Source organism: Palaemon carinicauda, chromosome 23 (assembly GCF_036898095.1).
Source record: "Palaemon carinicauda isolate YSFRI2023 chromosome 23, ASM3689809v2, whole genome shotgun sequence".
Taxonomy (NCBI): domain Eukaryota; kingdom Metazoa; phylum Arthropoda; class Malacostraca; order Decapoda; family Palaemonidae; genus Palaemon; species Palaemon carinicauda.
The window spans coordinates 51568964-51577733 of NC_090747.1; positions in this window are offsets into that span (position 1 = coordinate 51568964).

Here is an 8770-nt window from a genome sequence, read left to right on the forward strand (position 1 = left end):
TAGCTGCCGGGAAGTATGATAAGAACTTTGCCATTTATGTTCATGTTACGGGAATGATAGTAAGGAGAGAGAGAGAGAGAGAGAGAGAGAGAGAGAGAGAGAGAGAGAAAGAGAGAGAGAGAGAGAGAGAGAGAGAGAGAGAGAGAATGATTTTATCACATCATATTGTGACTGTTTCTATTTCCGAATTACCAACATGATGCTAACATTTACTGGAAACTAAGTAATAAATTATGTAAATATATATATATATATATATATATATACATACATATACATATATATATATATATATATATATGTATGTATATATAATATATATACATATATATATATATATATATATATATTATATATATATATATATATATATTTTTGGGCTCAAGCCATGTCGTCCTGATGGAAGTTCCTATAGGGTAGCTTCCTAGGGTATATTACAACTACGGCGATATTCCCAGAGAATTTACCTTAAGGTACCAGAATTCTAACTCCTGGAGCGAGTATCCCTCGTGAAAGGGATATCGCGACATATCAGAGGACGTATTCTAGACACGTCACATGGCAATCTACTACCTGAACAGAGATTCGTCTCGTAGGAGGGAGATTGACGAGATACGAATTCGGGAAAGAAAAAGGGGAGCCGCTCCCAAGGCTTCCCTATCCCCCGATTCGTATGCGTGCCTGGCGCCAATCCTGGCGCCATCTGTATTCCTTTTTGCGTAGCTTAACAACTCGGTGTTTTTTCCTGTTTTTCTCGCAAATCTTGGATTTATTCAGCTTTTCATGGCTTCTTCGTCTTCGTTGACCTCGGATAAGTTGAGTATAGTGTCTGTTATGTATAAATGTAGGCTCTTGGTAAAATTTTGAGTGATTAATAGGATTAATCTTTGATACAAGAGCCGTAGCCTACCAGAGGTGTCCTGGACACTGTCACTCGCTAGGTATAAATTAGTTAGTCAGAGTGACATTCCTGGTTGTTTTGCTTAATAAAATTTAGCTATTTAGCTTTACATAGGATTTCCTTTCGTGCTTAGTATTATTTGGCGAAGTATTCGCCATTCTGGCCTACGCTAGGCCATGTAGCCTAGTCGTTTGGTCCTAGTACTTAATGCATGATTATGGTTTTTCCGAGTGTAATTAAAATTTTATTGAAGCTTTAGGCTATTTTATACATTTTAAGACTGTGTGGAATATTTCCAAGATTGTATACGTGAGAGTTTCGGTGAATTAGGTAATCGATTCTCTTGGTGCCTAGGCTAATTGCTTATGGAGCCTTAGTATACTTTATCATACTCCCCGGTTGCTTTCTTTTCTTCGGAGAAGGTATGCAATCCCTTTCCCTCTGTTTAAGCCTTGGGCTTATCCCTAAGTGGTTTTTTCCGAATTTATTTTCGATAAAACTATACTAGGGTGTTACTGTACCTTCCTGTTCCTGCTGAGTCTGGTTCAAAGAGGGACAGAACAACAGAGTTTTTAGTCTGAGTCCGTGTTGTTTGGCTTGGGGCAGAGTCTCCCTCGCTGACCTAACACTTACAAAGGGAGCTGAGCTCCCTTAGGTCACTGTCGAAGGTTTCTGTAGTTATGATTCCTTCTTGTGTGATCGACCAGACTAAGTCCTGTTGCTGTTCTCGGGGAGGATAAATCTTCCCTTGGGAGTTGCAACGCCTTCCTTGCTTTGGTGCTCTGGAAGCTGGCAGGTATTATACTACTGCGCTGGCCCTTTCCCTTAGATCTCCCTTAGGCTAAGACAGAGTTCTTGGCTGCGGGTGATCTGTCACTAAAGCAAGGTTGGCAGGACCCTCTTGTCCCTTCCCCCTCTATCTCCGTAATGGCCTAGCCATTACTGTACTGTACCTTGCCGGCCGGCAGAGCTGGCCGGCAGGGGTATTACTGTACCATATGTCATTCTACTTCTGGACCTAGTATAGGTTGGGATATGGATTGACTAAGCCCATTGCCGGCCGGCAGAGACGCTGGACGGCAAGGGTCTTATGTTTTCGAGTGCTGCCCGGACCTCTCTTGGTCCCTCATCCATGCCTGCCGGCAGAGCCGGACGGCATTGGTCAAGGAAGCCTGAATTAAGTTTCTCCCCTTCCTTATATGCACTCTTTCGGTTGCCGGGCTTGGGGGGTTGTGTACACTCTTATCCCGGCATCCATTCTATTTTCTTCTAGTGCTGTACCTGTCCCGGCAGCCGGCCTATGAGGCCGGCTGCCGGCCTATGAGGCCGGCAGCCGGGCAGGGGTAGTCTTCTGGTTCTTTTGCTGCCGGCTGGCATCGGTCTTGTACCTTTGCCGGCCGGCTTATGTCAGTCCTTGTCTGCCGGTCACCAAGAGTGTGGCCGGCAGCTGGGTACTACCTTGTGTAGTTGCTGGCCGGCAATCATTGCCGGCCAACACTGGCTGTTGCTGGCCGGCAGCTGCTGCCGCCGGCACAGGCATTTGAACCAGAGGGCTGCCGCCCTATAGCTGTTAAGTAGTATACTTTAAAGCTAATTGTGGTGTGTGCCGGCCGGCAAAGGCAGGCCGGCACACATCCTCCTATACTGTACTAGTATTCTTCTGTATAGCATATACAGTAAGAAGAAAACTATAGTAAAAGTTTAGGTACAGCACTGTATCTTCTAATACTATTGTGTTTTCTTACACAGCCCTTTGCTGTTGCCCTCAGACAGGAAGCAGAGTTCTTCCCCGTCTATTATCCAGGATTTTTAAAATCATTGCCTAGGTGTGAGCTCCACCTGTTTCCTCTGGAAACCTTGCATTGGTTACTCTAGTAGAGATAAACCATTTTTGATTTTATTATCCGGAAGGCTGCAACAATGGGTTGTGAGGGAAACACAAGTGTGTGTCTTTCATTTATGAATTGTTATGCTATACTATGCATATCCAGTGATACATAGTTCACTTGATACTCATGGAAATTTCTTCTCTTTACAGGAGGACCCTCCGAAGTGCGGAAATGTTTTCTGCAATGTCCGCAGCAAGAACCTCTGCGGACATGAGTGTTGTAGGAGACACGCAGCATGCGCTGTCTCCAAGGATGATCTCCAGTATTGGGACCCTCAGGTATGTACTGTATGCACTAACCTGATTACTGAGGCTTTTGATTCCCCTAGAACGGCAGAATCAAGGGATATAGCTAGGGAAAAGCTTCGTACTTGGGTAAGGGGCTTCAAGAAGAACACCTCTGGCCCTTATCTTCCAAGTGAGAAGATGAGGGCGTATCTTTTTCCCCAGGCATCAGCTGAGGCAGTGATTCCCCAGCCTCAAGAGGAGATCCTTCAAGATCAAGTCCAGGTGGACGAGGAAGTCGCAGATGCGATGCAAGACATCCAGTTGTGTGACAGGATGTCTGACCTGGACGATCGTTTGGAAGAAGACCTCCTGGCAGAAGGTCAGGATCAAGTTCAAACCCCGGATGTCGTAGAGGATGAGGTCGACGAGGTGTCGGCTACTCCGGTTCAGATGCCGGAGCCTATCCCCTCAACATCGGCTGGCCTCCCAGTAGAACTGGACAGGCCCTCTCTTCGATTGTTGGAATGATCCAACAAATGCAGAAGGAGAATCAGGAGAAGGCGGACTGCAATGGAAACTGCGTATGCAGTCCCTGGCAGAATCACATGGGCCCCGGAAAAGGCTCAATGTGAAAGACCTTCCCATATGCTCAGATGCTAACCCAGGAGGTATGCTGAGCACATGCCGATGACGACTGGAAAGATCGTCATTTCGGATAAGCTGGGTTCAGTTCCCCTAGAGGAGGTAGAATTCTGGCCCAGCAAGGCATCATATCCGGACTGCTATGTCCGGCTGAGAAAAGAACCAGCTTCAAGGGAGGAGACAGAGCCGAAGGAGGTCATTGTTATGGACCACGCTAAGGCTCAAGCCCTACTTTCATCCTCGATGAAAGAGAGGGGCTTCTCGAATTCGAAGGTAGCTGCATTGAGCAAGAAGCTCCCTTCGTTTGTGTCCTCTCCTGATAGAGCCTTCCCCTTTTTACAGAAAGGGTTTGCGGCTGTCCTAAAGGCAGTCGAGGCCGGCAAGCCTTGCCCCTCCCTGGAGGAGTGTAAACCCTTGTCGCTGGCTCTACCTATGGACCACAAAGACTGGAAGGATGTCCATCTAACATTCTCAGTGGGAAAGTTGGAGGCTGATATTGCCGGACGGCAATTCAGCGTGGACCTCCCCAAGCTGTCCGAATCTCTTTTACGAAGAGAGTTCGAGACAAAAGAAAGACTGGCTGCCTCAATGTCTCATCAGACTACTCTCGAGACGATGGCAAGTGACCCCAAGGTCCATGAAATGTTCATTGTAGTGGGCTAAGTCTCACTTAGCCACAGTGACGAAGGACCTTTATAACTTCGTCAAGGCAAGGAGAGCTTGCAGGGAGTTTGTGTTCACCGGGGCTTCGGTGAGACACGAGCCAAGGAAGTTAATCTCCTCCAACATTTGGGGAAAAGACCTTTTCCCTACCGATGTGGTCAAAGAGGTTGTTGATAAGGCCGCCGTGGAGAATAGAAATCTTCTCCAGAAGTGGGGCCTGGCTATCAAAAGAAAATCTTCCCCGGATGAGGGTCCTCAACCAAAGAGGAAGAATATGAAGACTAGGCTACCATCTCGGCCAGCCAAGCCTTATAGACAGCAACAGCAACTGCAATTGCCTTAGCCTCCAGTGCCCCAGATGGTGGCACAAACCCCGACTGCCTTTCAGTGGGTACCCCAAGCGGTGCCAGGTCAGTCAACCACATTCGCCCCAACGTTCGAAGGACAGTCTTCTTCCTTTCGTGCAAAACCTAGAGGAGCAGCCAGAGGCTCGTCTAGGCGCCCCTCAAGGGGAAGGGGATTCAGAGGTGGTCGTGGTCAGGGAGGCAAGACCTCAGGACGGCAGTCCAAGTGAAATGATACCGGTAGGAGGGAGACTGATGAAATTTTGGGATCGCTGGACCTTCGATCCCTGGGCCCAAAGCCTACTCAAGAATGGACTGGGTTGGAGCTGGTACAGCACTCCACCCCCATGCCTTCGGTTTTTCCAACACTCCACCCCCATTTTGGAGGAGTACGTTCAAGAACTGTTGGAGAAAAATGTGATCCGAAAGGTGAAGTCCATCAAATTCCAAGGGAGGCTGTTTTGTGTTCCCAAGAAAGACTCGGAAAAGCTCAGAGTCATTCTGGACTTGTCACCACTCAACAAGTTCATAGTGAATTGCAAATTCAAGATGCTAACACTGCAACACATAAGGACCTTACTGCCCAAGAGGGCATACTCAGTCTCTATAGACTTGTCAGACGCCTATTGGCATATTCCAATCAGCCGTCGACTCTCCCCCTACCTAGGGTTCAGGCTACAACGAAAACTGTACGCCTTCAGAGCCATGCCATTCGGGCTAAACATAGCCCCAAGGATTTTCACGAAGCTTGCGAGCGCAGCTCTCAAACAATTACGTCTAAAGGGAATTCAGGTAGTAGCCTACCTGGACGACTGGCTGGTGTGGGCAGCATCCGAGACCGAATGCTTGCAAGCTTCCAGTCAGGTGATCCAGTTCCTAGAGTACCTAGGCTTCAAGATCAACAAGAAAAAGTCTCGACTTTCTCCATCCCAAAAGTTCCAGTGGCTGGGAATCCACTGGGACCTTTTGTCACACAGTTTCTCCATCCCAATGAAGAAAAGGAAGGAGATAGCGGGCTCTGTCAAGAGACTTCTAGATTCCAAAAGGATATCAAGACGCGAACAGGAGAGGGTACTAGGCTCTCTCCAGTTTGCTTCAGTGACAGACCCAGTGCTAAGAGCACAGCTAAAGGATGCAACCGGAGTTTGGAGAAGGTATGCATCAAACGCGCGAAGAGACCTGAGAAGACCAGTGCCGCCTCGGCTACGTACTCTTCTCAGACCTTGGTCCCAAGCCAGACATCTAAAGAAGTCTGTTCTTCTTCAGCCACCTCCCCCGTCGTTGACGATTCACTCAGACGCCTCAAAGGAGGGATGGGGAGGTCACTCTCATCGGAAAAAAGTCCAGGGGACTTGGTCCAAGCTATTCAGGACCTTTCATATAAACTTTCTAGAAGCTATGGCAGTGCTCCTTACCTTAAAGAAAGTCTCCCCGCGTCACTCGATCCACATAAGATTGGTGACAGACAGCGAGGTGGTTGTGAGATGCTTGAATCGACAAGGGTCGAGGTCACCACCTCTCAACCAAGTGATGTTAGCCATTTTCCGATTGGCGGAAAAGAAGAAGTGGTACCTGTCGGCAGTTCACCTTCAAGGAGTCCGCAATGTGACAGCGGACGCTCTATCCAGGTTCACACCGATAGAGTCGGAATGGTCCTTAGACGCAGGATCATTTTCCTTCATTCTGAATCAAGTCCCAGAACTGCAAATAGACCTCTTTGCGACGAAAGACAACAAGAAGTTGCCCCTGTACGTGTCCCCGTACGAGGACCCCTTAGCGGAAGCAGTGGACGCAATGTCCCTCGACTGGAACAGATGGTCCAGGATTTATCTGTTCCCTCCTCACAACCTTCTGTTGAGGGTCCTCAACAAACTGAGATCCTTCAAGGGGGTAGCGGCAATAGTGGCCCACAAGTGGGCGAACAGCATGTGGTTCCCCTTGGCGTTGGAACTACAGATGAAGTTCGTGCCGCTACCACATCCAGTTCTGACCCAGCGAGTCCAGAAGTCGACTGTCTGCGCTTCTTTACAGAAAAACCCAGACCCTGCAGCTCATGATTTTCTCGCCCTAGCGGTAAGAAAGCGCTTCGGGATTTCGAAAGCCAGCATAGACTTCCTAGAGGAATACAAGTGCAAATCGACTAGAAGGCAATATGAGTCATCTTGGAGAAAATGGGTGGCCTTTGTAAAGGCAAAGAATCCGCAGGAGATCTCAACAGATTTCTGCTTATCTTTCTTCATCCATCTCCATGGCCAAGGATTGGCAGCTAACACGATTTCAGTGTGTAAATCGGCTTTGATGAGACCCATTTTATTTGCCTTCCAGATCGACCTAGGTAACGAGATCTTTAATAAAGTTCCGAAAGCCTGCGCTAGGCTCAGACCTTCAGCACCTCCAAAGCCCATCTCATGGTCTTTAGACAAAGTTCTTCATTTCGCCTCCTTGTTGAGCAATGAAGAATGTGCGTTAAAGGATTTGACGCAAAAAGTTATTTTCCTATTTGCACTCGCGTCCGGGGCCAGGGTTAGTGAGATCGTAGCCCTCTCGAGAGAGGCAGGTCGTGTTCAGTTCCTGGATGGGGGGGAGCTGAACCTGTTTCCAGATCCTACGTTTCTCGCCAAGAATGAGTTACCCACCAACAGGTGGGGTCCCTGGAGAATCTGTCCTCTGAAAGAAGATGCATCTCTATGTCCAGTAGAATGCCTAAAGGTCTATTTTCGTAGAACTTCAGACTTCAAGGGTAGTCAACTATTCAGGGGAGAAACATCAGGCTCAAATTTATCTCTGAATCAACTCAGAGCGAAAATGACATATTTTATTCGCAGAGCGGATCCTGACAGTACACCCGCAGGTCACGATCCGAGGAAAGTTGCCTCATCCCTAAATTTCTTTAATTGTATGGATTTTGAACATCTCCGTTCATACACGGGCTGGAAGTCTTCCAGGGTGTTCTTTCGCCACTATGCGAAGCAAGTAGAGGAACTTAAGAGATCTGTGGTAGCAGTGGGTCGTGTAGTTAACCCTACTGTTTAACTCTGCGAGGAACAGTGGTCTTAATTGGGACGATTAAGTCCAGGGTGAGTGTGTAGGTACATACTGTACTACAAACTAAATGAGGGCACCAAGTGCCTATATAGACTGTTCCTTCCTTCAAAGGTGAACCTTGCATAAGTTCAGACATGTGTGCCAAGCGTTTCTAACGCTAATGTGATTGATTTGTAATACAGATTTTTTATGACTTGATACCTTGGTATCTCATTAAAGTGGTGTTTAATGGTTTTTCTTTCAGATAAACAAGTTCTGTTTACTATCATACTTATGCTTAAAGTTTTGGGTTACCCTCTTTTATATAAATATATATATTTGTTGTTAACCTGTCTGTTTATTATCTGTCAATAAACTTGTTCTTGAGAACCTTGCGTCTCTTTCACCTGTGTCAATTTATTGGTATAATTGAGCATTTTAATTCTATGTATCTTATCTGGGATAATTCTGATAGAATTGTTCTGTTTTGCAAGCTATGTTGCATTGGTTTATGTAAGTCCCCTAATGGGAGGACTCCGTCCCATAAAGGGACGAGGGCGGTTTTATTAGTTTCTTCCTATGCGGATATAAACCTTTGTCCAATACAAGTATTGTGCGGATGACTGGTCAATATATTGACGCAGTGGTTCTATACAAACTATGCTTTACTGAATATAGGGCGAGACCACTATATTAGCTTGCCTGGCATTCATACATAGATATATGTACTCTTCGAGACTTTCCAGAGTCTAGTAGGACTCTTCCCTGTAGGGGGCAGGAAGCTCTAACATAGTTTATAGTTAGTTGAAAAGATGTATAACGGTAACATCTTAGGTCTCTAGGTCTAGTCGACCGGGAATAAATATCTCCGGGGAGTACGGCACGTTCTGAGAATCCACAGATACAGTAATGCTCTGGTACACTTCCATCAGGACGACATGGCTTGAGCCCAAAAAACGGATTTTGAGCGAAGCGAAAAATCTATTTTTGGGTGAGATAGCCATGTCGTCCTGATGGACCCGCCCTTGCCTTTCTAAGAAAGGGCTGTAGGACCCCTCCCTACATACAGTATCTGTAGCA